Source organism: Pogona vitticeps, chromosome 3, assembly GCF_051106095.1.
Source record: "Pogona vitticeps strain Pit_001003342236 chromosome 3, PviZW2.1, whole genome shotgun sequence".
In the NCBI taxonomy this organism is placed as follows: domain Eukaryota; kingdom Metazoa; phylum Chordata; class Lepidosauria; order Squamata; family Agamidae; genus Pogona; species Pogona vitticeps.
The window spans coordinates 102,934,309-102,962,054 of record NC_135785.1 but is presented as its reverse complement, the minus strand read 5'-3'; the positions used below and the strand labels follow the sequence as shown (position 1 = coordinate 102,962,054).

Below are 27,746 nucleotides of genomic sequence, written 5' to 3'. Positions count from 1 at the left end.
AACTGAAGATGGAGGGAGTCTGTTTTTGGATTGGATTTACAATTATTTTGGAAATGTTTTTGCTGTGTTTGCTAATCATGTTTTACAGGAGACTCAGGCAGTTCTTTGGCTTTTTTGTAGCTACCATCAACTGTTATCACAAAAGACCAGGTGCAGATAAGTGAAGAGTTTCTTAGAAGTGTGGCCTTTTCTACCACAGCACAAAAAGGAAGGGGAGGGGAGGGAGTCAACAGGATGTCCCCTTTACAATATCAGTCTTTTCTTTCCTCACAGCTAAACATTTTAAACCAATATACTATCTTGAAATTGAAGTTAGCTTTGTGGGGAAAAGAGGTCCTCAGCAAAAGGCAAGACTTTTCAGCTTAAACAACAGTACTCCATTAAATTTGTTTCTGTAAAATGAACTGAAACTATCAGAAAAGTGAAATCTACTAAATCAAAGAAAATGCAGGACTGTTTCTGTTGCTTTGAACAGGTAGGTGGAAAGAACTGTCTTCCTTCTGCGCCCCATTTAATTCCCCTTTCCTTTTCTTGAATTGTCAAGACTATTCAGGTGTGGAGATTTATCTCAATTAAATTATGAATGCATTTTCAACATAAATGTCTCCAGCAAAGGAAGAAAAGCACCCTGTTAAATGTTGCGTCTTGCCAGTTTAGCTTTTTATGCTGTAAAAGAGACAGTCACAAATTTACAGTACATTTACCACAAGTAAATAATAGTTTGTATCCAGTTTTCTTTCTCAAGGCTCTGCTGCATGACTCGTGGGCCCCGTGAGACCTATAAAAAGCTAGCCAGGTATCTTCCATGTATCAGCTGCTTACCTAGATCAGCTTTAGAAGAGGTAGCCGTGTTAGTCTCTGCTAGTATATCAGGCAAAACAAAATAAAAATAAAATAAAGAACACAAAAACATTTTTTTAAAAGGTTCCCCTTGACAATTTTTGTCCAGTCGTGTTCAACTCTAGGGGGCGGTGCTCATCCCCATTTCCAAGCCATAGAGCCAGCTTTTGTCCAAAGACAATCTTTCCATGGTCACATGGCCAGTGCGACTTAAACACGGAACGCTGTTACCTTCCCACCGAGGTGGTCCCTATTGATCTACTTGCATTTGCATGCTTTCAAACCGCTAGGTTGGCGGGAGCTGGGACAAGCGACAGGAGCTCACTCCGTCACGTGGATTCGATCTTACGACTGCTTGGTCTTCTGACCCTGCAGCACAGAGGCTTCTGCGGTTTAGCCCACAGCGCCACCAAAATACATTATGGCACCTTAAAAGCTATATTTTAATGTGAGCTTTTGTGGCCAGGTCCATTTCCACTTACCTCAGTCTTTTTGTTATATGCAATAAGTATCTCCATGTGCATGGTTCTGCATGTTCATGGTGGGTGCTTGCAAATAATGGAAAAGGATAGCACTTTTGTCAGTTTTCCTTTACCTGGTACCTCAGAGATTTGTTGAAAAATTTATCAGCGCTAGGCTTTGGCAGAGGACTATGATTGTAATGATGCAGTGGGCAAAGTGGCGGCCTTGTCCTGCATGTGCCAATCTCGAAAGGCTCGGTTTTTGGGCCTCTAACCTCTGTCCCAACCTTGTCATGTTCCACAAAAACATAGTGAACTGCAGCTCTTGGAAGTCTCCAGAGGTGACAATTCACTTTTTAAAAAGGACTTGATTGATTGATTGATTGAATTTGATATACTGCACCTGTTAGTGCCACAACACTACTCTGGGCAGTTCACATAAATTAAACAAATAGTTAATATAAAATCATAACATCTAATCATGTAAAAACAGAGGGCGCTAGAGCATTAATAAAAAAGGCCTCAATGCACCATTTAACTGTCCCCATAAACCTATTTTTTCCAAAGTAGAAATGGACCCCTAGCCTCTTCTCATTTCTTTCTTTCTTTTTTACTTTTTCTGCATTCTTGGCAGTCTGTGCAGCCCCCAAAGGGCCTGTTGGCAGGGAAGTGGCTCCTAGACACTCTGTACTGCCCCTGAAAGTAATCTGATTCTGATTCAGCTAGTACAGAGCCCAGATTTCTGGCTGGTTCGCTTGGGCTGGCAAATTCTATGGGCGGGGGGGGGCTCTGGATTCCGATGAGCGCATTAGCGCTAGCACTGCCATCAGCGCTGATTTTGCTATGGGCAGTTTTGTTGATGGCAACCAACAGTGGCTCTCTATGACACAAGCAGATTCCAGAATGCCTTCCTGTAACATCAGTCCCTGCTAATGTACAGCACAGAACAGAACATCCTCTTTCTTTCCAGAGGGAAAGGTAGAGGATGGCTTCTTCAGTGCCTTGAGATTCATCTGTGGCGGCAAATAGACATCAATAAGGCCTGGGATGTGTGCCCAGCCTTGTGAGCCATGACTTGCTCAAGGTAAGCTGAAACTCCATCCTGAATACAGTCAGCTTTCCCTACCAGCTCCTAGAAGACACACCACAATTGTGTACAGACTTATCTGTTATCTGTCATCCCAGTTTTCTGAGGCAGCTGTTTCGGGTCAGAAAGAGAGCTTATAGGTAACTCATCATCAGAGCTCCACATAAATCCCTGTTAAAGAGACATCTGATATGGGCCTAATTTCCCCATCTGAGAAGTCAGTTTTTCGAGGAATCGCATGCTGCGTCCCAATGGCCAGATGAACCATCAAATAAAGAAAGCTGCTTTGTTGAGAAATGGGAGAAGCTCTTCCTATGAAATTCACAGGCCATCAGCCTTCAAGGATTTTCCTTTTCTACTGACGGGTTATCTACAAGGTCTCTGTTGGCCCCCACCTTAAGCAACTCATCACATTAGGCAATCACAGAGACCCATATACAATGTAGCTTGCTTGCCTCACCCTGCTACTGTCCCGTGCCTCCTCTGGAATCTGACCACATGCCCAGCTTGGACCACATAAGTTTTCTGCCTCTGACTCTCTTGATTCTCAGGAGCCACTTCTGGAACTGGTTGATGTTTTCAGCCACATTATCTATCTCCTGGTCATTTAGATCCATGGTGCCTTGTGCCAGGACTGTTCTCCCACCTTCACTCCCACCTGCAACCTCTCTTGGGCCTTCATCAAGGCCTGGCCTGCTTTCCAGGAAACTCTGGCTTGCAGGTGGAATTCAGCCCTCAGAAATTCCCAGCCTCATCTGTGAAGGGCTCCTTGACTGCTTGGAAAACAGGCTCAAAGAGGGAAATGTGCGACTGGCAGAGCTCTTTCACCCAGCAGAAATGATTAGATTAGGATCATTGTAAGTAATTCTGTTGTGGTGAACCCTTTGATTAACTAGCACTACACCACAGCGAGAAGGAAGGTTTTAAGCATCTCTTTCGAATAATAGAGTGCATTGATCCTAACTGTGGGAGGCAGTGGATTTAAGCATTAACACTCTGGTGCGATTATTTCTAAAGGAAAAATCAAATTCATCTCACATGTAGGTCAATAACATCTATCATTTAGTTCAATAAATCCATCAGTAGGAAGGATGGAACACTGCTGTTCTGCTTGATCGTGTCTATGTGGATTTTTTTTTAGATGCATGCATTTAGCATGCATATTTCTTTTTCACTGAATAATGTGCCATAATCCCCCTTTTTCATTCTTGTTACAGAGTGCTGCATTGCAATGCTCTGCATTTTTACTCGGGAGTAAATCTCACCTTCTTGCTCTCTTATCTCTAAATCTGCACTTTAGCTTGCTGCTGCTGTCAGTCTATGGGGTGGGCAAGCCCCCAGCAGCCCAGTGGCGGACACACTTTGCCAGGATGCTTCTGGCTTCTGGCTCTGGCTTTGGTCCACCTAGCACTCCTGGCAAACTGTAGTCTGAGCAGAGCAGGAAGCATCTTACCCTATTACCGTCTGAAGAGGCATGGCCTATTTGCTCTGTCTACAGACAGCCTATACCTAGCACAGCGTTATATGTTAGAGAGCAAGCACAACTCTATACACAGAATTAGAAAAGAATCTCAAAATGAGTCTTGTTATTTAGTCGTTTAGTCATGTCCGACTCTTCGTGACCCCATGGACCAGAGCACGCCAGGCCCTCCTGTCTTCCACTGCCTCCTGGAGTTGGGTCAAATTCATGTTGGTAGCTTCGGTGACACTGTCCAATCATCTCGTCCTCTGTTGTCCCCTTCTCCCCTTGCCTTCACACTTTCCCAACATCCATCAGGGTCTTTTCCAGGGAGTCTTCTCTTCTCATGAGATGGCCAAAGTACTGGAGCCTCACCTTCAGGATCTGTCCTTCCAGTAGCACTCAGGGTTGATTTCCTTCAGAATGGATACGTTCGATCTCCTTGCAGTCCAGGGCACTCTCAAGAGTCTCCTCCAGCACCCCAATTCAAAAGCATGACTTCTTCGGCAGTCAGCTTTCTTTATGGTCCCGCTCTCACTTCCATACATCACTACTGGAAAAACCTTAGCTTTGACTATGCAGACCTTTGTCAGCGAGGTGAGGTATCTGCTTTTTAAGATGCCATCTAGGTTTGTCATCCCTTTCTTCCCAAGAAGCAGGCGTCTTTTAATTTTGTGGCTGCTGTCACCATCTGCAGTGATCATGCAGCCCAAGAAAGTAAAATCCGTCACTGGATCCATATCTTCCCCTTCTATTTGCCAGGAGGTGATGGGATCAGTGGCCATGATCTTCGTTTTTTTAATGTTGAGCTTCAGACCATTTTTTGCATTCTCCTCTTTCACCCTCAATAAGAGGTTCTTTAAATCCTCCTCAGTTTCTGCCATCAGAGTGGTATCATCTGTATATCGGAGGTTGTTGATATTTCTTCCGGCAGTCTTAATTCCGGCTTGGGATTCATCCAGTCCAGCCTTTTGTATGATGTATTCTGCATATAATTTAAATGAGCTGGGGGATAATATACAGCCTTGTCATACTCCTTTCCCAATGTTGAACCAATCAGTGTTTCCATATCCAGTTCTAACTGTTGCTTCTTGTCCCACATATAAGTTTCTCAGGAGATAGATAAGGTGGTCAGGCACTCCCATTTCTTTAAAGACTTGCCACAGTTTGTTGTGTTCCACACAGTCAAAGGCATTTGCATAGGCAATGAAGCAGAATGATATGTTTTTCTGGAACTCTCTGGCTTTCTCCATAATCCAGCACATGTTAGCAATTTGGTCTCTAGTTCCTCTGCCCCTTCGAAATCCAGCTTGTACTTCTGGGAGTTCTAGGTGCGCATACGGCTGAAACCTACCTTGTAGGATTTTGAGCATAACCTTGCTAGCATTAGAAATGAGTGCAATTGTATGGTAGTTGGAGCATTCTTTGGCACTGCCCTTCTTTGGGATTGGGATGTAGACTGCTCTTTTCCAATCCTCTGGGCATTGCTGAGTTTTCCAAACTTGCTGGCATATTGAGTGTAACACCTTAACAGTGTCATCTTTTAAGATTTTAAATAGTTCATCTGGAATGCCATCACCTCCACTGGCCTTGTTGTTAGCCATGCTTTCTAAGGCCCAGTTGACTTCGCTCTCCAGGATGTCTGGCTCAAGGTCAGCAACCATGTTATCTGGGTTGTCCCAGACATCCAAATCTTTCTGATATAATTCCTCTGTGTATTCTTGCCACCTCTTCTTGATCTCTTCTGCTTCTGTGAGGTCCCTGCTATTTTTGTCCTTTATCATGTCCATCTTTGCACTTTAATATCTCCAATTTTCTTGAACAAATCTCTGGTTTTTCCCTTTCTATTATTTTCCTCTGTTTCTTTGCATTGTTCATTTAAGAAGGCCCTCTTGTCTCTCCTTCCTATTCTTTGGAAGCCAGCATTCCGTTTTCTGTAACTTTCCCTATCTCCCTTGCATTTTGTTTCCCTTCTCTTCTCTGCTATTTCTAAGGCCTCGTTGGACAGCCACTTTGCTTTTTTGCATTTCCTTTTCTTTGGTCTTTGGGGTGGTTTTTGTTGCTGCCTCCTGTACAATGTTAAGAGCCCTCATCCATTGTTCTTCAGGCACTCTGTCCACCAAATCGAGTTCCTTAAATCTGTTCTTCACTTCCACTGTGTATTCATAAGAGATTTGGGTTAGATTATACCTGAGTAGCCCAGTGGTTTTTCCTATTTTCTTCAGTTTAAGCTTGAGTTTTGCTATAAGAAGCTGATGATCAGAGCCACAATCAGCTCCAGGTCTTGTTTTTGCAGACTGTATAGAGCTTCTCCATCTTTGGCTGCAGAGAACATAATCAATCTTATTTCAGTATTGTCCATCTGATGATGTCCATGTGTAGAGTTGCCGCTTGTGTTGTTGGAAAAGAGTGTTTGTGATGACCCGCTTGTTCTCTTGACAAAACTCTATTAGCTTTTTCCCTGCTTCATTTTGAACTCCAACGCCAAACTTACCTGTTCCTTTTATCTCTTGACTCCCTACTTTAGCATTTCAGTCCCCTAGAATGAGAAGAACATCTTTCTTTGGAAGGTGTTATAAATTCTGGAAGGTGTTATAAATCTTCATAAAATTGGTCAATTTCAGTCTCCTCAGCATTGGTGGTTGGTACATAAACTTGGATTACTGTGATGTTGAAAGGTCTGCCTTGGATTCATATTGAAATCATTCTATCATTTTTGAGATTATATCCCAGTACAGCTTTTCCCACTCTTTTGTCGACTATGAGGGCTACTCCATTTCTTCTACGGGCTTCTTGCCCACAGTAGTAGATATAATAATTGTCTGAATTGAATTCTCCCATTCCCGTCCATTTTAGTTCACTGACGCCCAGGATGTCAATGTTTATTCTTGCCATCTCCTGTTTGACCACATCCAGCTTACCAAGGTTCATAGATCTTACATTCCAGGTTCCTATGCAGTATTTTTCTTTGAAGCATTGGACTTTGCTTTCACTTCCAGGGACGTCCGCAGCTGAGCATCCTTTCAGCTTTGGCCCAACCCCTTCATTAGCTCTGGAGCTACTAGAAATTTTCCTCCGCTCTTCCTCAGTAGCATGTTGGACGCCTTCCGACCTGAGGGTCCCATCTTCCAGTGTCATCTCTTTTGGCCTTTTTTTCTGTTCATGTGGTTTTCTTGGCAAAGATACTGGAGTGGCTTGCCAGTTCCTGCTCCAGGTGGATTCTATTTAGTCAGAACTCTCCACTGTGACCTGTTTGTCTTGGGTGTCCCTGCACGGCATAGCCCATAGCTTCTCTGAATTACTCAAGCCCCTTCACCACAACAAGGCAGCAATCCATGAAGGGGAAGTAAACTTTAAATGCTACTAAAAAAGAAAAAAAATCTAATGGAACTTTACATGGAAGCTGAGCAAATTGTATATCTTAATGTATTTTTAAATGTGTTTGAAAGGTTGTTTAAAATGATTCAATAGATCAAGATATGACTCACGAGGCAAGTTTGGAATCTTATTATACCATGGCTTGATAACCTATGAATCACACAGTAGGTTAATTATTTTCTTTCTGCTGACTTTTATCTCTTACTCCATTTTCCTGTTAGGACACCCTGAAGCCCTCACAGACACACACACTTGTTCTTCTCCTTTCTCTTGTAAGAAAAGTTCAGATGTATTTTCTCAATTCTCGCTATGGGTTTTTCAGAAAATTGCAGAGAAGGTGCTCTAATGTTCTTTAAAAGGGCACAACATTTCAAGAAATGTCTTTTACAGGAGTGTTCATAGCCCACCATCAGTTTTATGCATTACTATGCTTAGCAATATTTAAAATATCACTTTATTGTTTTGTTCTTCCTGTGGGGTGTGATTCATCAAGATCTGTTGGTGTGTCTCAGTGCTCAGAAATTACATCAATGAAATGGAGATGAGGCCTGAGCAGGAAACAGTGAAATATGTGAGTTGATGCAAAAGTTTGCCACAAGCTCACCCAAAAAAGAGTAACATGCCAGTCTACTGGCAAAATGCACCCATGACAGAGGACGAACAAAAATGCTACATGGAGATGCAATCTTTGTGTCCTCCAGAATTCTTCACAGGAGAATCTGAAAACCTTCATACTATTGTGGCATTGAGGGTCAAACTAGATGGTACAGACAGCAAGTGTCTAGAAGCAGGGTTCCTTAAACTTTGAGTTGAAAAACACCAATTTATCTTAGCACTGAGTTTGTCATGTTCCACATGTTGGAAATCTGCTTGCTCTTGCTTTCCAAATTGATCCTTAGAAGATAAACATGTGCTTCATTTGCAAATCTGATTGCTCAAAGCTTTCAAGAATTACATGCTTGGAAGGAAAATATTTTGATAGCAGAAAAATGTACATTTTCCTTTGATGTGTATGTTGAGGCTTAGATTTGTTTAAATATAAGAGGGCAGGGGGACCTATGACTTTCTAGATATTGTTGAGCACTAGTCCCTATGAGATCCAAGTAATCTCATCTAATGGTGAGGTCTGGTAAGAGGTATAGCTCAAAAAAGAAAGAAAGAAATCTGAAGACCTGCAGGTTTTGTCCCTTTATAATGACTTACCTCACAGAAGCAACAGAAATGGCAGCAGAGAGGAACTGCTATCTCCATATACTGATGTTTTTATTAGCTGTAACCCCCCCCCCACCTGCCAAGGTCAATTGCCCTCTGAGGTAGAGAAACAGGAATTGGACCAATCCCTCGTCTAGGACATACTAGATGGTATCATCTGGGCCCACTAAACCTTACCTTCAATGGCTGGAGTGATAACAAATGATCCAATGCTAATAAGACTCCTAAAAGCTAAGACCATGTTGAGTCAATCCAACAATGCCATTCGGCATTACAGCCATGTGAGGAAGTGTGAGTCTCTAAGGCGATTCCTGGAGGTCTGCAAAGGCCTGTTTTACAACCTTGAACATCCAGTTTCCATTCCGGCTGGACATTATATGATCTTCATAACATGTCTGTCAGACATCTCTTATTCTCTTTTCCCATCCCTTTTTGTGTGGCTGGAGGGCAGTGTACAAATGCTTTTTCAAAAAATATTTATTTATTTAAGGTATTTTTGCCTTGCTTTTCAGCCAGAAAAGGCCTCCCTGAGCAGCTCATAAGTGATTAATAAAAAACAGACCCTGCTCTCAGGCTTTTAATCTAAAAAGACATGACAAAAAAGGAAAAATCATTAGGTGGAGAAGGAGGCGATGGGGGGGGGAAGGAAATAATTTAGGCACTCATTCTCAGTTATATTTTTCTAAATGGTTTTTTTTTCCAATGAAGAAAGAGCAAAGAAAGCTTTCTACAGTTGTTTGATTGCTGATGCGAGAGCAGAGTGTGGAAAGGTTATCCTGGTCCTCCTAGTCTGCAGTTTCAGAGAGTGGTAGTCCAGAATTGTAACTTCCCCAGATTCTGGGACATTGTGTGCTACTCTTCAGCTCTGTAGGACCAGGCTAATTTACAGAAAGGTTGGGAAGAAAACCTTGCCTCATAATGTCTACAGCATATATTAAATTAAACAATGCTGGACATTAAAGGTCCTTTCCTTAAGCTACCCTAAACCTACAGTTGCATAATGTTAAAAAAAATGCTGTCTCAATGGTTTTCAAAGTATAGAAAGAGATCAGTTTTCCCTTGAAATTTGTCTCAAGTTTGGAGATTGGCTTCTGTGTCCTTGTCTCATCTTTCCCCAAGGACTTCTTAAGGCAAACAATCAGGTATGAAGTAAGACCACAGTCCCACAGATATTAATATTAAACTGGAGCTACCTTTAGGACCTCACTGGAAGGACAGATCCTGAAGCTGAGGCTCCAGTACTTTGGCCATCTCATGAGAAGAGAGGACTCCCTGGAAAAGACCCTGATGTTGGGAAAGTGTGAAGGCAGGAGGAGAAGGGGATGTCAGAGGACGAGATGGTTGGACAGTGTCACTGAAGCTACCAATATGAATTTGACCCAACTCTAGGAAGCAGTGGAAGACAGGAGGGCCTGGCGTGCTCTGCCCATGGGGTCATGAAGAGTCGGACATGACTTAACGACTAAACAAAACCTTTAGGAAGAGTGAGACACCCCACTAAGGCATCAAATGCTGGAGGCAGTGGCAATAGCCTCCCAGCTGTACCTCCTGAACTCCCCATCTTTTCCCTCATTGTGGGAAGAGAGAGGTGTGTATCCAGTGCCCCGTGCATTTTCTAAGCTAACTTGGTACTCTCAAATGTGGTGAAGGACACTATCCCATGACCAGTGTTGAAGAAGGAGCATTTGGCCACATATCCAGTTAGCATTTGTATGTGGAATGGGAAAGGGACCCACATTCTCTTTTGCATCAGGCAACAGAATATCTTGGGCCACCCCAGTCAGATGTAAAAACATTTTTGAGTGTGGAACTATGTCAAAGATCTGAAATGGATTTTCCCGCCACTCCCCCCCCCCCCCGAATATCTAGTTGTGTCTCTGACAGAATGCTCCAAAAGGAGCTACACAATTGAAATGGGCTGCTTTAGGAATATTTCATACCTCCTTCGATGCTGAGAGCAATCAGACATTTACAGAGTGATCTAAAGCCCTTCCTGAGGCTGAATGAGAAAACATGTGTAGTAGATGAGGCAGTGCTCTGTCTGTGTTAGATCCCTGGAAAATGCAGCCCTGTCAATGTTTTTGCTGGTGGGAGAGACCAGGGATGTTGGCAAGTCTTTGGTATCAAGGCTGAAGTCCAAGTCTTAGATAACAAATCCCAAGCACCAAGTCTGCGTCCCTGTTAAAAACAAGCTTTTATTCTGGGGGCCATGCTGATGCTCCTTCAGGTTCATATTCCACTCCCTTCCTTGACATTTCATTTCCCACATCATGCTTTCACTAAAACAAAAAACAAACAAACAAAACAAAAACAAAAAACAACAACCCGGAGGAACCCTATTTTAAAAATCGGGAAAGCTCCACTCTTGCTGAGGTTCTGTGGCATTGGCAGGGTTTCAAATGTGGCATCAGAAAGTAAGAGTCGTGCTGATTCAGACCACAGGACTCTTGAGTTCAAGATGTTGCTCAAATAGTAGCCAGCCAAATGCACATGGGAAGGCCATAGACTGTGACTGCAACAGCTTGTCTTACCCAGATATCAAAAGCATGATAATGTTGACCTATCATCAAGTCGATTCGGGTCCACACAAGGTTTTCTGGGTAGGTAGTACTCAGAACTGGCTTGCAAGTCCATTCTTCCGGTGGTGCACTGGGACTGTGCAGTTCACTCGGGTGACACACATCGCAAGTATGTAACCTTCTCAGCCATGCACATGTTCTGGGTGATCTTTGCTGGTGCCTTTCTTTGGAGGCACAACGGAGATTCAAACTATCAATGACTAAATGACTATTAGCCACTGACCCTTTTATCATCAATGACTTTCCCTCATCTCTTTTTAAAACCTGTCCTGATGAGTAGGGTTAAGTGGCATACTCTTGCACATGGGAAGAAGAGTCCCATATAATCCAACATGTGTCCTCATGCCTTTTGATCTTCAGACAAGGCTGTTCTTTTGATTTTTTTAATATTATCATTCATTCATTCATTCATTCATTCATTCATTCATTTATTTATTTATTTATTTATTTATTTATTTATTTATTTATTTATTTATTTATTTATAACTTCTATGCCACCCACACTACCCAAAGATCTCTGGGTGACCTACAACAATTTGAATACAATAAAAAGTTTAAAAGATAAAACAATTGAAATACAATTAAAAATACAATGCTCTAAAAATTGCCGTTTGAAGTCAATACAGAGGTTGAGGTAATCTCTAGAGGTCCAAAGGTTGCCGATACCAACCTTAGTCCTTGCAGGGGGTCACACCTGCTCCCACGACTACCACCCACACAAACACTGATCTGACAGAAATGGGAGGATTAATTTAAATAGCCCCTTTGTTCCTTCTAGTGGGGAAAATATATGTTTTATTAAAGAATTGAGGTATGTGTTAGGCCCTGAGGGCTGAGACCTCCAAATATGGTAAAAATGCACCTACGCCCCCTAGCAGGCACAAGGGGACATTTTAAGCCAACTGCTTGTTTTAATGGGGGTCCTGGGATGCTAGGGACACAAACTTGGCCACCTGTATGAGAAAGAGGACATGTGGTCTGCCAGACCACATGCCCTCCTTTTCATGCTCATAGACAGGTTATTCTACGGTGTCTTGGGTGGGTAGCTCTTTGGAGTCTTTTGCTGGATAGTCAAATCAAGTGTTTCTTGCTCTGGAAGACCTTTGGATGGGACATTATGTTGTTATTCGTGAGATCTTTTGACACCTATTGAACACATTCCACTCTGTTAGTTTTCCTAACTGATTTTAATGATGGCTTATGCATTTTTCTATCATGATGTTCTCCCTACAGATAAACATTTTAGAATAAATGTTGTGGGAAGGAGAGAATCTGCTAGAAGCTCTACATATGCACATGCATAATATATACCCATCTGCCAAAACCTCTGATTTAGACTTAAAATTCTTTTTCAGTGTCAGTGTATAGGGATAGCTATCCTGAATTCACAACGATGAGAGAGAAAGGGTTAGATGCACTTTTAGGCATCTTTAATATTTATCCATATGCTCAGAAGGCAGCACATTGCACTTCAGAACACTTTCCAGAACTTGTTCCAGGCACAAATTAAATCCCATCTTGTTCACCAGATTAAACTGATTACAGATGTTACAGTGCAATAAATGCCAGGGAGCTGATTGAGCCACGAAGCGCAGTAGTTAAACTGCAGTCAAACCTCTGCTCACAACCTGAGTTTGATCCAGACAAATTCAGGACTCAAGGTTGACTCAGCCTCCCATCTTTCTGAGGTCAGTAAAATGAGTACTCAGCTTGGGGACAAAATGTTGTTTCCATGCTCATGTTGTAAAATGATCAGAGAGTGCTTTAGTGGTTTACAACTTGGTTATGGGGCAGTACAGTAGGATCCTCCCCATCTGCCAGATAAGTATCCTCTGATTCACTTATCTGCTGGATGAAAATACTAAATAAAAAACCCCCAAAATACCTATTTATAGCTATTTCCAGTATGTATTTGCCTGAACTGGCCACTAGAGAGAGACACAGATCACACAATGCATTTGATATAGAGGTGGGGATGAATAAAAAAAAATGTCAATTTGTTTTGATCCGTTACTCGTCAAGGTTAACGGATCAACGAATATGAATATACAAATAGTCTTCGACGAATCAATGAATCAATCCATCGATCATCTTCATTTTAAATGGCTGTAACACTGGCCCCGATGGCCTAAAGACACCAGATTTGCTGGAAATCAGACGCTGTTCTACAACTCCTGAAAGTTTGGTGAGCATTGGATCATGGATCCCTGAGTTATATAGTCACAAAGAGGACCATCCCAGGAAAGATCCCACCAGGTACAGTGGGGTCTCTACTTAAGAACGTCCCTACTTAAGAACAATCCAACTTAAGAACAGCTCCATTTGCTAAATTTTGCTTCTACTTGAGAACAGAAATCCAAGATAAGAACAGGAAAAAAAACCTTTCCTGCTCTTTTTTTAACCTTAGGTCATCTTAGGTTAAAAAAAAAAATTCTCCCCCTAGTGGTAGAGTACGTATTAACCAGCTTTGCGTTAGTTCCTATGGGAACTAATGCTTCAATGTACGAACGCACCTCTACATAACAAAAAAACAGCCAGAACGGATTAATTGGTTTTCAGTCCATTCCTATGGGAAATTTTGCTTCAACTTAAGAATGTTTCAACTTAAGGACACCATTCCAAAACGGATTAAGTTCTTAAGTAGAGGTTCCATTGTACTTCCAGAATCACAACAGAGCTTCCTATGTCTTTCTCTAACACGCCTGCCAACTTTGGTGAAGATTGGATATCAGAACTCTGAGTTATTCACCCACAAATTGGGTCCCCCCAAGACACACAGCACAGAAGCCCATGGCATTGAGGGAGTTATATTTAGCCCCAGCAGAATGAGATGTCCCTTTGACAGAGGCATGCATCAGGGACTGCAACATGGCTGCTGAGACTGCCTGAATATGATAAAGATAGTCCTCAGAAGTTTGGGGAGGGGGCTTAGATGAGCTCTGCAGTCTGAAGCCAGGCAATGGGGCAATGAGATGACACCTGGACAGGCTTTGGGTGAGGCAGGGACAGGCCTGGTTGGAGATTAGCAAAAGGTGGCTATGGAGGTGTGTTGTTTGTTTTTGAAAACAAAAGAAGGCAAGCAACACTTATTAGCAGCAACAATAACACCATCAGATGAATTGCACCACCTCATTGGGAAGGTTCTACTAACGGCATCAGTGTTCCATGTCTAGTCATGCTCGCCACACGAGGAAGTTGACAGCAGCAACATAGAGTATGTTGCCAACAAAGTGTTGGCAAAGTGTTGCCAACTGTGTGTGCTGACAACAGAGACAGTCCTCAGAGGTTTTGGGGGGCTTGGACCGGCTGGCTGTCTTGGTATGGGTTGAAAAATTAGATCAGGTCTGCAGTCTGAAGCCGTGTGATGGGGCAGTGGGGTGACGCCTGGACAGGCTTGGTTGGGGCAGAGCCTGGCTTTGGGTGTCCCAACATGGCCAGACAGCCCTCTGTCGTAGCACATTATGGCCTTCACCCAACACTTTGCTCTTGCACACTTTAGTTCTACAAGAGCAACTATTTATTCATTTTTCTTACTGTTCAGCCTGGGTCTGCCAAGAGAGCTGGACGGCCCTCTTCATTTGTTCAGGGGTGCTGGGATTGGCTCTGGGTGTGCCAGCCAAGAGGGTTAGATGGCCCTCTTGGCACATTCGGATGACACGCAGACAGGCTTTGGATGGGGCAGATCCCAACCGTGGTGCTACTACAGCGGTTAATTCTCAGGGCTGCTGGTGAGCTGGGCTAATTCGTTTGGGTAGTTTGTTCCAACTTCCGCCTACCTACTGAGTTGGCATGGGACTGAAAGCAGAGTGTGTTCCCCATTGGGCAGCAGCAAAGTACCGTGTCTTGCCCCATCAGGCACTGAGGAATTTGCCAGCAGCAACGCAGAGTGTGTTGCCACATCAGGCACTGAGGTAGTTGGCTCCAAAGTAGGCTTTGCCCGTTGGGTGTGTAGTGGCAGAAATCTTCAACATTGATGAGCAAGAGGGATGAGCACAAGCCTCCAGAAAGAATTAATTATTCAGTCAAGTATGCTGTTTTTACCACAAAGGGCTTGGGTCAGCTGAGCTCTCGGTGCAAGGGGAAGCCAGGAGGACAGCTTTGGAAAACCAGAAGATCAGCTCTGCAGTCTGAAACCATGCGATGGTTTTGTTTGTTTCGTTATTGATGAAGAAAAGGGATGGTGGTTGTTGTTGGCACAAAATAAACTCTGCAGTCTCAAGCCGTGTGATGGGGCAACACCTGGACAGTCTTTGGGTGGGTCTGGGACCGGCCTGGTTGATGCTTCCATGCCCTGACAGTTCAGGTCAAGTCGTGTTGGGGTGTTGAGCCGGAACCTGTTTGAAAGCATGTAACTGCAAGTGGATAAATAGGCACCACCTCAGTGGTAAGGTACTAGTAACGGTGGTCCGTCGGGCACTGAGGTAGTTGACAGCCGGAAAGCAGGTTGTGGGGCCCCATCGGGGCACTGAGGTAACTTGGCAGCAGCATCGGGCACTCAGGCACATGGCAGCTGGAAAGCAGGCTTTTGGGCCCCTTCGGGGCACTGAGGCAAAAGGCAGCAGAAGAGACTCTGGTCTTCTTCAGCGAATTTGAATTTCCAGCCCTTTCTCCCTGCCTCTTTGGCTTTGGAGCTCTCAAAGGGCTTTCCGCCCGACATCAGAGCAAACCTTTTGAGAGCTCCAAAGGCACTGATCACGGTGGCAGGTACCCCCAAGGAGGTCTCCCATGGTGGCGGGCAAGCCCTGGGAGACCTCCCTGGGGGTCCCTGCCACCACGATTGGCACCTTCGGAGCTCTCAAAGGGCTTTCCCCCGACATCGGAGCAAGTCCTTTGAGAGCTCCGAAGCCAAAAAGGCAGGGAGAAAGAGCGGGGAATTGGAATTTCCAACCCTTTCCCCCTGCCTTTTTTAAATTTTGAAATGGTGGAACGGATTAATTCCATTCCCATGCATTTCAATGGGAAATGGTACTTTGACTTACAAACTTTTCGACGTGCGAACATCGTTCCAAAACAGATTAAGTTCGTAAGTCGAGATACCACTGTACATCTTTCAGCAGCAGTATTGGCTGCCAGACATGCCAATCCAGGATCTCTGTCCTGATTCGCCAGAGCTTCGAATTGGCACCAGCAAGCTCAGAGAGGCCCCCAAAAGGGGTATCGAATATAGACAAATATGAACAGACTGACAAATAAAACCTAGGAAATAATCATCAAGCCATATTAGTCCTGATTTAAAATTTTACAAATACGGATCAATGAATATATGACGAATTGGCTATATACATCAGAAAAACGGATTCATTTTTATATTTATCCCCATTTCTAATTTGATACTTAGAAGCAGAAGAAACACATTTCATTGGTTCCTATAGTCATCAGGGCTTTGGGAACAATATCAAGAAATTTCACACAATACTATAAGCAGATGCAGATCTCAGAAATAACACCATCAGAGCTGCAAAAAAAATGGCAATATAAGGAACAGCATAGAGACTGCGCCAATATTTAACAGATACTTAGTTTTTTTGTTACAACTTGTATCTGTTATATAATACCAGTCAATGTTTTTATAATTTCGACTGTGCCTGGTGTTTTTGAATACTACTACTACTACTACTACTACTACTACTACTACTACTACTACTACTACTACCACCACCACCACCACCACCACCACCACCAGCACTAACAACAACAACAACTTTTGAACTGCAGAGCTGGGAGGGACCCTATGGATCATCAAGTTCTGCCCTTCTCAAGGGCACAGTGGGGAACTGAACTCCCAGCCCCTAGCTCCACAGCCAGAGACCTAAGCCACTGAGCTTTTCAGTGTTTTTTCAACATCCATGGGGCCAGAGGCTTGAACCGATCTCCTGCAGATACTGCAGTCCTATTGTATATAAGTCAAAACAACAACTCCTAGGATATGCTACACACCGTGCACACTCCTATCTTGGGCGCCACTGACCTGAACCTAGACAGTCTCGAAGCTCTACCTTCCCAGTGAGCACCATGGCACACTGAGCAGGCAAATAGATAACCTAGTCAGAATCTTTCCCAATATGTTTAAATTTTAAACATTTTTTTTTCTGATTTTGCATTTGCACCTGTAAATTAGCATATGCAGTTTGATCCAAGTTGCTGGCTTCTTTTATCTTCTTTTTGTGGGTGCATGTTCTCTCGCTCTCTCTTCTCATAAGGCAGGCCACCTTACTTTAAAGAGGCAGGAAGGCGGGGCTTCATTTCAGCGAGATCAGCCGAGTTTCAAGAGGCTCCTGAAACTGAGGCCACTCACTTTCAACCCCCTCATCTTTGGGTGGGGGGAGGACTTTTACTAGGAGAAGTGAAAGTCTCAAGCAACAGAATCTGACTGAGAAGGTGGGGTGACCCGGGAGATCCCTGGATTGGCCTCTCTTTGAAGTCGCAATCTCAAAAGCACAAACTGAGAAGGCACCATTTTGGCACAAAGCTGTGAATGCCCCAAGACAGAGAGTGGAAAAGTACAGAAGGATTTTGGAAAAATCATCTTGACCAAACTTGAAGTAAGTGGTTTGTTTTACATATGGAACTGCTAAGGACCTAATACAATGAAGAGACTAGGTGTAATCTGTCAGAGAAAGTGACTAGATCTGTACCTGGCCAGACCTGGGAACACTCCCCCCTTCATCTGCGGCTTGGCTGAGAAACAGAAAGGAGGAGGAAGGGGGAGGGAGAAAAAAACCAATTCTTCTTTTATTGCAGACATATAACCATAAAAAAGCAAAAGCAAAGCGTGCTGCTTATATACCGCCCCATAGCGCTTCAAGCACTTTCTGGGCGGTTTACAATTTAATTATGCAGGCTACACATTGCCCCCCCAGCAAGCTGGGTACTCATTTTACCGACCTCGGAAGGATAGAAGGCTGAGTCAACCTTGAGCCGGCTACCTGGGATTTGAACTCCAGGTCGTGAGCACAGTTTTGGCTGCAGTACAGCGATTTAACCACTGCACCACGAGGCACAGTACTGATGGATTTAAATCTGTGAAGCAGCCAGAAACAGTCTTGGGCAAAGGCCTTCTTTCTGTCAATCTTTTGCCCCAAGCTATTATTGTGAATAACTATTGTGGTCACTACCTGCTGGAAAGAAATCCAGATAATATCTCCGATAATGGAACATTGAGACATCGTCAAGAATATTCAGAACATTATACTTAATGGACTGCACCAGATGAAAACAGAGATGGATCAGCTACGTATTTGAACAAATTAAAGACCTGGGACACAAATGGAATTTATAGTCAAGATGGTGAACACAGAGAAAGAAGTGAAACTGCAACGGGGAATCAACTTTTTAAAACCACAATCAAAGACAGATAATTTTATTCTTAAAACCCAAAAGGTTCTAGAAGAAAAAGGTGAAGATACAGTGCAGTGGAAAGCCAATTTGTTAATCCCACTTACGAAGATGTCAACAGCGGAAATGCATCAAATTACTATGAATTTTGATATGAAAGGGAGAAGAATCGAGATGATGGGACACATGCTGTGGCAGATGAGGCAAAGGAGACAATATCTGGAGTGGATGAAGCTCTTAAGAATGGGTGCATGGTCCATAAGATGGAAAACGAAAGATGACATGATAATAGGGGCACAAAATATTGGTTAGAATATGGAGACAGAGCAGTGGAGATAAACATTGTTAAAACTGAGAAGGTATTTTGTGGTGAAAGAATATATGATAAAATAAACACATATTAATGGTTATAACAGTGATTTAGCAATAAAACAATTTAGAATAATAGATATACGATGGCAGAATAATATTAAACCTATAAAACTAGTAAACTTAAAGATAAAAAGAAAGAGAAAGTCCAAGAAAATGAAGATTAGTAATGATAAATATTATGGAAAATTGTTATAATGGTGTGTTTTTTCTTTGCACGATTTCCATCTTTAATACAATTGTATAAGCGGCTGTAAGAATACTTTTCGCTCTCTGGAATTTTATCTTTTCTTACCCTTACCCCATTCTTATCTGACCTCCTATTTGTACCATAACCCCTATCCCTATGAAATGAATAAAAATATCTTTTAAAAAAAGAGGAAGATGCAGGACTTAATTGCCCTAAATTGAAAGCCTTGGATGACCTACTAGCAGAGAGACCTTCTGGGCTTGCTTTTAAAGAGCCTCGTGGCGCAGTGGTTAAAACGCTGTACTGCAGCTAAAACTGTGCTCACGACCTGGGGTTCAAATCCCAGGTAGCCGGCTCAAGGTTGACTCAGCCTTCCATCCTTCCGAGGTCGGTAAAATGAGTACCCAGCTTGCTGGGGGGGCAATGTGTAGCCTTTATAATTAAAATTGTAAACCGCCCGGAGAGTGCTTGTAGCGCTATGGGGCGGTATATAAATCCAATAAATAAATAAATAAATAAATAAAGGAGGTACAGTACCTTGAACTGGGTGTATTCTGCATATTTTGTGGCTTGAAGTAGAGCAACAAAGAACATCTCCAGCTATCTGCATCAAGGTATATATTATACAAAGCCAGTTACATTATTTTGCTATCTGAAGCAAATAATTCCACCACTACTTCTGATCCCTAGCAATTAAAACAACAACACGAATTGCTGCCATTGAAATAAGTAACAATTCTTTGTCCTTTCGTGACACCCTACAATCTGCTACTAGAGTAACGGTAAGGCTGGCCTTGGAAATAATACTGAATTTATTATTTTAAAAGTTTTGTTTGTTTGTTTGCAATGAAGGTCAGTGTGATCAAGTCTTCAACATCTGTTCCTATGCCGTATCTGCATTTTTCTGTCTGTTCATTGTCAATCCGGGCACTTGAGCAAGTGTGTGTGTCCAGGAGTGCCTGAGGGCAGAACAATCAACCAGCAAGACTGGGTATGCTGCTTACATGATTGCCAAGCTATGTTGCATGATTCCAACAGGACTCCGGCCATAATGTTTAGGCATTTTCATGAAGAGTGCACACTTCAATTAATTATCTGGCGCGTGGGTCAGTTTTAATTGGTGAGGGCAAATTGTAATTGAAATCAAGGCACACATTTATTTTCTGGATCAGTGATAGTTCCAGTGTGTTTTGCAGTACATGGGGATAAATGTGGGCAGATACTAACGTTTTACTTAGGATATAATGAACCAAAGTAGAAAATGGACATGAAAGGTTCTTGAAGGCCTATTGGATTGCCCTTAATACTAAATCCAATGTCCAATGTCCTGTGATGCTTGTGTTCATGACACAGGAGTCTAAATTTTTTTTTGGAAGACAGCACCCGTGTGTATAACAGATGATCTGCCCTCAGTGGGGAAGGCTTGGTAGATGAGAACCCTCATATCCTACCCCCAGTTGTCTTTTTTAAAATCTACTATATATGTAGATTGGTAGTCTTAGGTAGTCAATGGGCCATTGCACTCTAGAAGATTACATTCCAAATAATCCTAACAGCTGTCTCCTTCTCCTGCTGATGTCCACTCCATCTCCATCTTCCCAGAGCTGCATGAGAACCTTCTGGAGGGCATGCTGGCAGTTGCAATGAAGAGGGGGACATTTAGTCCACAAGTAATGTCTGTACTATTGGTAGAAGGATATTACTGGATTCTGTTAGAGTTTTATTTGCAACCTCGCATGCTGCCTGTAGTTTGTTTGAGAGGGATTTTTCTGGGTTGGGGTGATTATCTGTTTTTCCAACTCTAACTTTCTAGTTCCTCCCAGCCTTTTAAAAAAGAGCCACACATAACTTCTGAGTGCTTTTTCACTCTCTTTAGTCTCTTTGTTTGCTGTTGATCTGTTAACTGGATTGCTAAGGATGTGTGCAGTAAAGAAAGCAGTATATACAAGTCTATAAGTTCAAGCAACTATAAGTAAAGATTTTTTATTATTTTTTTCTCCTACAGATGCCTCAGTGTGATTTATTGAAACTTTTAATAGCAATTAATTAGAAAGAGATAAACTCTGGGGAACTTGTAGCTATTCTCCTCTGTGAGTATCTGTACTTCTACTGCATAGCAAAAGGGAATTTTATGAGAATTTCAAAACTTTGCAACAGATTCAACCATATGCAGGTTTTTTAAACTGTTGTTTTATCAGTGTGGATCATGTAATAGTGTGGTGCTGAGAGTGTTAACCTGGGATATGGGAATTATGGGTTTTAGTCCCCTTTGACCCACAAAACCCATGTGTAATCTTCAGCCAGTCACATTCCCTCTGTCTGTTCTACTGCACAAGTTTGTTATGAAAATAAGATGTGAGGAGCCAATTATATCTCTTGACAACAATTGGAGAAAATGTGAGAAAACTGGTATTTGCTCCTTACAAGATGAAAGTGGATAAAACTCATCTTGGTGAGTTTGTTGCTGCTGCTTGCCATAAAAGATCATGAGATCCTTACATACTGCTCTTCCTCCAGGACTTTACTATGTCTGAGTTTACCGAAAGGACAGTCACACTGATCCAGGAAAAGTTACTTTTTTGGATTATAACTTCCAGAATCCTCCAAAAACACTAACTTTTCCCAGAGTTGTTGAACACCTTCATGTCATATCCTTCTATGTAAATCCTTGCTAGATGCATAGAAAGGAGAATCAGTATTGCTTTTTGAAAGCCATGTGTAGTGAGACTCTAGATGGGCATATTGAAAGGAATAATCTCTTGTCTTTTCTTGATTACAAAGGTTTATTAAGTCATATGTCACTAAAGCAACTCCTATATAGTTTGGGTTATGCGCCAATCAGCCTGTGTTAGTGAAAAAGGAGAACTAGGAGACAAACATGGATCATACAAATTGTGACCCCCATATTATTTTAGTCATGTTTGTTGGGAGGAGTTGTGATGGATAACTGATGTGGCTTCTGCTCATACCATCATCGCCTAGACCTGAAAGGAGAGGATTACTGGTTGTCCAGCAACAAAAATAGTTCTTGATCCCATAAAAAAAGTTGTCCAGCCCTACTTTACAGGAACAGCTACTTGAAAAGGTCTCCTAATTGTTTTTTAAGTTGAAGGCTACGTTCTTCACTCTTGATATTGCAGGTATTGGATCAATGTTGCACCACATGGCATGCTGGTGACCAACACAGTGGGGCCTGAGAGACTGAGAAAAGGGCCTCATGGAAGATCTTAAAAAGGAGATGGAGTTGTGTGTCATCAGGACCCTGGTGGTACCAGACCACAAAATTCTGGACATCCTCTTTCAAGTTTTTCAGGTATATGTGAAATAATATGGGAAATCATGGAACCCTGAGACATTCCACAGACTAATGGTCAATATGTTGAACAGGAGTCCCCGCCCCAAACCACTATCATTCACCATACAAAGGAAAATCCCAGAAACTGACCCCTTTTTTCACCAGTTCACCACTTCTCTCCCAAAGACAAAGCAACTGTCAGGGCAGCTTTTCAACAAGTGTGAATGGTAATGAGCAGAGAAGGGTATCCTCTAGACCACTGGTTCTTAACCTTGGGTTACTCAGGAGTTTTGGACTGCAACTCCCAGAAGCCTTCACCACCAGCTGTCCTGATTGGGGTTTCTGGGAGTTGCAGTTCAAAAGCATCCGAGTAACAAAGGTTAAGAACCACTGCTCTAGACCAGTGGTCTCCAACCTTGGGCCTCCTGATGTTCTTGGACTGCAACTGGAAGTTGAAGTCCAAGAACATCTGGAGGCCCAAGGTTGTGGACCACTGCTCTAGACCATCTTGACTGCTGCCATTGGTGTTGTCAACATTCAGACTGCCCTTTGCTCTGTAAAATTTGGCATCCTTTTTCCTACTGGCAATGTGGGCACAATATTGTACAGTAATATAGGGCCACATCCTGGGTTTTTGAATTGTGCATATAGAAGCATAATTTCCCACAGTCATAAACCGGAGGGTTTTTGGAGAATTCAATTGTTCCTTAGGCTGAAGTATATGTTCTTCATCTTGATATTGCAGGTGTTGGATCAATGTTTCAACATATGGCATGCTGCAGAATCAGTTCTAAAACCTTCAGCATCTTTACCATGTGTTGATTTTAGGCAGATGATAAACACTAAATGATACAGTCATGTTTGTACAAGACAAGCTACAGTGGCCTTTTGTGAGAAAGAACTATTCCCAATTTAGATGCAAATTTATTTTTTGCCTCAAGAAGCTGCAGTGATTTCACAGAATATTGTGCCTTAACTACAGAAACACTGATTGTGACCAAGACTTGAGGAAATGATTATCCTAAACATTTATTTGCTGAGCTAATCCTCTTTTGTGATTCTTGACACTTCTAAATTTAAACCTTGCCATTTCTCATCCTTAGCTTAGCAGTCAATTTACCACATGGGTATCCCATTCTTCCTTGAAATATCAGATCAACACCCATCCACAATGATCATACCATATGAATTCCATCAGGAACAAGTTATTTGATCCTCACAATTATTTGTTTATTTATTGGTCTTTTATACCACACTCATTAGTGCAAGGCACTATTCTGAGTGGTTAACAATAGATTAAATCCAACCGAATTAAGAATAAATCAAACAAAAACAAAGATTAAAATGTTTTTAAAAATTCAATTTACGACAACACAAACAAGGATGCTATGAATAATAACCCACAATAGGGCAGCGTAGGTTAATTAGATAAACAGTGACATGTTCGGGCTGTCCAATTAACTTCATACGTGAGAAAGGACTTAAACTCTACTGTTCCCAATCTATTCAGTGAACTACACTGGCTCCTTTGTTTTGACTCCTAAGACAACTTTGGTGAGCTTGGAGTGGGGCCAAATTGTCCCTTCCTGATCTGTTTAGGGCTGCACTGATCTGTGATGATAAAATGTTGCTGATCTGTGATGATAAAATGAAGTTTTGGGGCAAATTGCAACAGGATATTTGAACGGTAGATTTTCTCAGTTGTTGAGGTTTTGCCAGGGAATTTTGGTTGTATAGTTTTGGTCTGTCCTTTGCATGTGTGTCTACAGAAATAGTATTGCTGGCCCCTTGCACATCTAGATGCATGCTGGCTTCAGGTTTCTCTGTGTTTTAGTTCAAGAATGGGGAAAGTTCAGCCCATTAATCACATGTAGCTGCAGGGATCCCACAGGGGCTTCTCCCAGATGACAATTACAAATAATTATTAATTATAAAAATAATTATTCATTTTTGGGGGAAGGGGAGAGTTAAAAAAATCTTTGTGAGAATGATAACTCCTTTGCCCTGCAATACTGTGTCTGGTGAAATTAAGTTAAAACTAAACAAAAACAACAACACTTTTTGAGGCTCTCTCAGCTCACTGTTGTTCTTCTGATTGGCTGTAGAATAAGGGGACCCATGTCTGTTACCCCAAGTGTGTAAACAAAACCAGCAACAAAAAGACTGTACCTCAGCATTAATCTACGCGTGCCTTTAAATCCCTCCACCTGCAGAATGGGGTGTATTCTTCTATTTGGCATCCATCTTGGCTGTGGTAGTATCCTTCATCACAATCTGAAATACAGTGTGTGGGGGTTGGGGAGGTGTTGCATTGGAAAAAATAAGTGACTACTCCCCAGCTGAAAAGACAGTAGCAAAGAAAAAGGGTCCTGCTTCTTCATAACTCAGTTCTTGCTGGGTATGGTGCAATTTAAATGTACTGTACCTGCTAATGCCAATTTTAAAACAGATGCAATTGATCCTATAGGCAGAATTCTGTTTGTGATTTGCACTGGCATAAGAGAAATTGCATAAGTCTTGGTTGGAAACTGCTCCTCATCAATAAGCTGCTGGTGGTTGTGTTTCTGGGTATGCACCTTATCACTAGATTTATTGCATGCCAGAAATGCAACCAGCACCTCATCAATGAATGCCAATTTGCTGCTGAGACTTACATGACTTCCCTTTAGCAAGTGTAAATTGCCAAAGGGTTCTGACCCCCATTACAAAGATTATCAAATTAACACAAACACTGAATGGACATAAGTGAAAAATCATTTTAAAAGGAACAATGAAGATACAGACTTTACTGATACTATTTCTTTCAGTGAGTTTGGTGGCTGAAATCCTGTTGCATAGTGGAGTACGTCACAACTAGAGTAGGCCCATTGGTGTATTTAGTGAGTTAGCTCTTCCATAAGTTCCATTGATTCAAATGGACCTACTTTAGTTATGACTTACTACACTAAGCAACAGGATTTCAACCATGAAGTAGAGTTCACTTTATGCTAATGTCACAACCAGAATGGTCTTTTTTAATATATGGAACTTACGGAGAAATTGGCTCATAGAATGCCCTCTGATTCAGTGGGCTTATTTCAATGTGACTAACTACACCAAGCAACATGATTTCAGCCATTAAGTAGTGCCAGAGTGATGAGAGTGTCTGCCTTTGTAAGATGAAAGGAGAAACAATCTGGATTTATGCCAAGCACTTCGCACAGATGCATAATACCTATCAGTGTGCTGCGAACTAGCAGGTAATGCTGTGTTGCTAAGACATGAGGAAAAACATAAACATTTATCACAATAATACATCAGGATGATCTAGTCTATTGTGTCTTTGTCAAGGCCAATTTGAAGAATTATTCTTCGGAACATTGGGACAATGAATGGTGCTCCAGTAGTCTAATAGAAAGGATGCGATTTCTACTGACATTTAGGGCAGTTATGCTTTATCCTGTCTTCTTGGACATTTTCCAGGTCACAGAACAGAGAGTCAAGGAAGCCATGAGGACTGTACGTATGAGGGATGAGGAGTTTGTAATGCAAAATGTACTGTGAGGCATATTTATAAATCCTTGAAGTCCCAGTTCATCAGGAAAACATTATCTTGCTTTTTGCATTCTCTCTCTCTCCCCCTTCTCTCCCTCTTTCCCTCTCCCTCTCCCTCTCCCTCTGTCTCTGTATGTGTGTGTCCCCGAGAGAAGCTGTCTATGGAGAAAGGTGTTACTGCCTAGTGGTTGATGTGATTCCTGTTAAAATTCCCACAGCTTTGGCTCCAAGCTCTTTTTAATGTTCTTGAGATAAGGAAAGGGGCTTACAGAGCTAGCTATACCACTAGGGAAAGTGAGGCAATGATTGCAGATAGTTGTTTGGGATGGGGTCAGGGTGAACTGGAGTGGCTACTCACTTATGTGTGGCATACAGCTTGTCCTGACTGCAGAAACTGGTATACAGTACTGTACTGCTCTATGAAGGCTCATAGAGAAGGCGATCACATTATCAGTATCTCTTCTGTCAGTTGATTGAATCAAGCCGAATGGGAGCAGTGCTGATATGTTAACACCTGTGACAACGCCATCCTAGTTCCTGGAGCTAGGTTAGGTGGGCCTTTAATACCACCCAGCAGGACTCTTCTTATGTTCTTTAATCTGGCCAGTGTTGTGAATAAGAGGCTAGAAAACGTGCAGAGTGCCTGAGGATCTCTCAGTCTTCTGGCTTCATTTGCCTGGGCAAGGGGTCACTCATCTTTCCTGTTAAAATACTTTGTAACATTGATTCCATTCCTTTAGTAGCTTGAAAAAGGTTTTCCTATGGACAGTAATACTGACTCCTAATGAACAGGATCACCGCCTTGTATAAATGACACGTATTTTAACAGAGACATCTTTTACTGAATCCACTTCCAAAAGCAGTGATATACATGTTTTACTATTTTCTCAGAAGCGGTAATTTGTATTATCACTGTTCTTCGCAGGACGTCGTTCTTAGCCAATCAAAGGCTCAATGATCAATACAGTTTTCCACACACCCAGTATGAAATATTGTATATTGCTGTGCTTCTGAACTTCATACAAATCCCTCTGAATTGGTCTGATTTTTTAATTATTATTTTGAATTAGGGAGTCAGCCAATTCACTGGTTCCCACTCCTGCCTTAAAGATGCTCAAGCAGTGCCAAGGATGGGAAATCTATATATCTGTGATACATGCCTTAGTTACTTCCCAGCTAGATTACTTTAATGTGCTCTATGTGGGGTTGCCGATGGAAAGTGTCAGGAAATTTAAATGGGTCCAAAGTGCAGCAGCCAGATTTCTGACTGGGGCTGGTTACAGGGACCACATAACCCCCCTGTTACAGCAGCTCCATTGGCTGCTGATCAGTTACCAGTCTCAATTTAAAGTGCTGGTTTTAACCTATAAAGCCCTAAATGGCCTGGATCCAAGCCATCAAAGACTGTATCTCTCATTATGAGCCGGTTAGGGTGTTAAAATAATCAGGAGAGGCCTTTCTTTCTGTTCTGACACTTTCAGAGGTGCATCTAGTGGGGACACAGAAGAGGACCTTCTCTGTTGCTGCTCCCAGACTTTGGAACTCCCTCCCACAGAGAATCAGGCTGGCCCCATCTTTTCTATCCTTCTGCAAGCAGGCAAAAAACTTTCTCTTCAGGCAAGCCTTTCCTCAGTAACCAGCTATCTGTGGATGATTTTTAGATAGATTGTTATGCATTACTGCTTTGACTGGATTTTTAATACTATTTGTGTTTTCCAGTTTTGTGTTTTCCATTTCTCAGAGTGACATTTTTAAAAAATGTATACTTATTGATCTTTTGTATACTTATTGATATTGTCTGTTAATAATGTAAGATGCCTGCTTATTCATTGTTTGTAATTTTAAATATTGCCTTTTAATGATGTTAACCACCATTGCATACTTATTGTTTTCAATTTAAATATTGTATTTCATTGTCGAGAGCCGCCTTGGGACCTTTTCAAGGAGAAAGGCAGGGTAAAAATATTTTAAATAAAATAAAATAAATAAAGCTAAGGATCAGCCCTC

The 27,746-nt window shown here is 42.1% G+C and overlaps 1 long non-coding RNA gene across 1 annotated transcript; it reads left to right on the top strand.

Moving 5' to 3' along the window:
• On the top strand, nt 1-27,746 carry LOC110085617 (uncharacterized). The gene is made up of 3 exons (XR_012085461.2): nt 1-475; nt 22,051-22,223; nt 25,668-27,746. It is a non-coding gene; the product is annotated as an uncharacterized LOC110085617 (long non-coding RNA).